We start from the raw sequence: 2,928 nt of genomic DNA on the forward strand, positions 1-2,928 counted from the left end.
GAGCGCCCAGTAGACATGCAGCAGCAGGACGCTGAACTGGGTCTAGGCCGAACGCTGTTGGTTCTCTTGCTGCTGTTGGTTCCTGGATGTCCTGGTCCTCCTCGCTGCTCCCTCATGATCCTGGCCGCCTCTTCTCGCTGCTGAGCCTCTCTCTTCATGTCTTCTCGCTCTGCTATGATGCTGGACGATGTGAGCCAAGAAGGCAGTTTCCTCCCAAATGGAAAGCCCACAGGACTGAGCGGAATCAGCTTTTCCATCTGAGTGCTGAAGAGACAGACCAGGGGGTAACTTAATAACTATTGTAACCTAACTTACTACATATAACTAACTAACTATTACTTCCTAACTTACTACATACTACTTACTATTATTATCTAACGTACAACATATAGCTTAATAACTATTGTGGCCTAACTTACTACACATTTCCTAACTTACCTCTCACTTACTTCCCCATTAATTTGGCCAAACGTAAGGGTAGTGCCAGCGGTCAGCCAGTACGCTGCAGTCCATCCCATTACGTGTGATCCTGGCCGCCTCTTCTCGCTGCCGCTGAGCCGCTCTCTTCATGTCTTCTCGCTCTGATATCATGATGGATGACATGAGGCGAGAAGACGGTTTCCTCCCAGATGGACAGCACACAGCAGTGGATGGATTTGTCTTTTCCATCTGTGTGCTGAAGAGACGGACAAGCTTGTCCCGGGGCAGCTGGGTCCAGGGGGTAATTGGGCCTGGCTGCGTCCCGGTGGCCTTCATGCCTGCCTCTGGTGAACTGGTCACAGTGGTGACAGGCAGAGGCAGCACGGTGGATGTTCCAGGCTGCGGTCTTCTGTACGGACAGCTTGTCTCATTCCTCCTGGACAAGGTGCCTGGACCGGTAGAGGCAGTAACAACATTAACCATGAGTGTAAAATCTTCAACAGTAACATGTAAGACTTAACAAGATAACTGGAAATTATGCGCTTGTTAAAATTGTCTTTTACTTTAAAACTGTGCTGATTCTGAAATCTTTACGTTAATTATAGTGCATGTTGGGATGTAAAACCCTGATTCTTGAAACTTTAGCAAAAACATGTCCCACTAAGAAAAGTGCTCATTCTATTAGAAATTAAAAACATTTTCATGATTAAAATTCTCAAGGTTATAATCAGGGTGTTTTTTGCACATTTGAAAGGATTCTTTTCTAGGCTTACTCAAAATTTTTTAATAATTTAAATGATTATATGCTGGCCACTGCCGACAAAATCAATTGGCTTTGTATAGGAGATAACAAACTCCTCAAACCCACATTATCATCACCACCATCAGATATTTATAAAAAGCAATAAAATCAGGCAACTACAAAGTCAACTACATTCCCGAGGACCCATTTTCAAACATTCAGCTCTAGTGCAGGCTTTAAGATCACACAGGCTCCTGTAAGCTCGCTGTTTTATGTTTTGTTCAAGAAAACACCACAAAAAATGTGAAATTTTACCCTCAGTTGGTTTCGTCCAGGTCCGAGCACCCAGTAGATACGCAGCAGCGGGACGCTGAACTGGGTCTAGGCCGACCGCTGTCCTCTTGCTGCTGTTGGTTCCTGGATGTCCCGGTCCTCCTCGCTGCTCCCTCGTGATCCTGGCCGCCTCGTCTTGCTGCTGCTGAGCCGCTCTCTTCATGTCTTCTCTCTCTGATATCGTGCTGGACGACATGAGGCGAGAAGGCAGTTTCCTCCCAGATGGAAAGCACACAGCACAGGATGCATTCGGCTTTTCCATCTGAGCGCTGAAGAGATGGACCAGCTTGTCCCGGGGCAGCTTGGTCCATGGGGTGGTCGGGTCTGGCTGCGTCCCGGTGGCCTTCATGCCTGCCTCTGGTGAACTGGTCACAGCGGTGACAGGCAGAGGCAGCACGGTGGGTGTTCTAGGCTGAGGTCTTCTGTATGGACAGCTCATCTGGTTCCTCCCGGCCAAGGTGTCTGGTCTGGTCCTCTTGGCTGCAGTGTAGGGGAGAGGCGGCTTGGATACGGTACCCATCAGGGGCAGCTTGGTCAGCGTGTTGACCTGTGATGGACCGGCCTTGGGGTGTCGCTGGGGCTTCCTGGCTGCAGGATATTGCTGCACCTTCTTCTGCCTTTTTGCTGGTTGAGGCATTGGCTCAATCAGAATGGCTAAACCTTCAACAGAGGCAATAACAAGATTTACCATTAGTGTAAACTCTACAACAGTAACATGTAAGACTTAGTTAACCAGATAACTGGGAATTATTTGCTTGTTGAAATGGTCATTTACTTTAAAACTGTGCTGATTCTGAAATCTTCACATTAATTATGATTCATGTTGGGATGTAAAGAATAAAATGTCTCCCTCAGTCATGTGAAGATCACAAAACATCCAGAAATGTATATTTTTTAAATTAAGGGATGAGTGGTTTTATCATTAATCAAGAAAACACAAAAAAACATGCTAAGTTTTACCCTCAGTCGGTTTAGTCCAGGCCCGAGCGCCCAGTAGGTACGCAGCCGCGCACCGCTGAACTGGGTCTGGGCCGACTGCCGTCGTCCTGCTGCAGTCAGATCCTGGATGTCCTGGTCCTCCTCGCTGCTCTCTCATGGTCTTCATCTTGATGAATATCGCAATTTGCAAACTTTTATCGGCTCCTATTTCTGTTTAAATTAAAGCACAAACGCGATGACGTCACTGACCGGAGCGCGTCGCTTTTTTAAAGTTCTTTAGCCACCACGTGATTTGTAGTGAGATTACATCTAGAAACACTGAATTCACCTTCCTGAGCAGTAAAAGTACACGGGCAAACACAGCAAACGACAGCCAAACAACTAGACTATGAAATGATTTTATTCCGTGACTCACTACACCAAGTAGCTTCTCCCAGTTTTTCAAAATTGTGAAGGTGAAGCTGTCAAATATGCAAATGAACCGCGAATTTGCA

The sequence above is a fragment of the Denticeps clupeoides genome, unplaced genomic scaffold (genome assembly GCF_900700375.1).
Source record: "Denticeps clupeoides unplaced genomic scaffold, fDenClu1.1, whole genome shotgun sequence".
Lineage (NCBI taxonomy): Eukaryota > Metazoa > Chordata > Actinopteri > Clupeiformes > Denticipitidae > Denticeps > Denticeps clupeoides.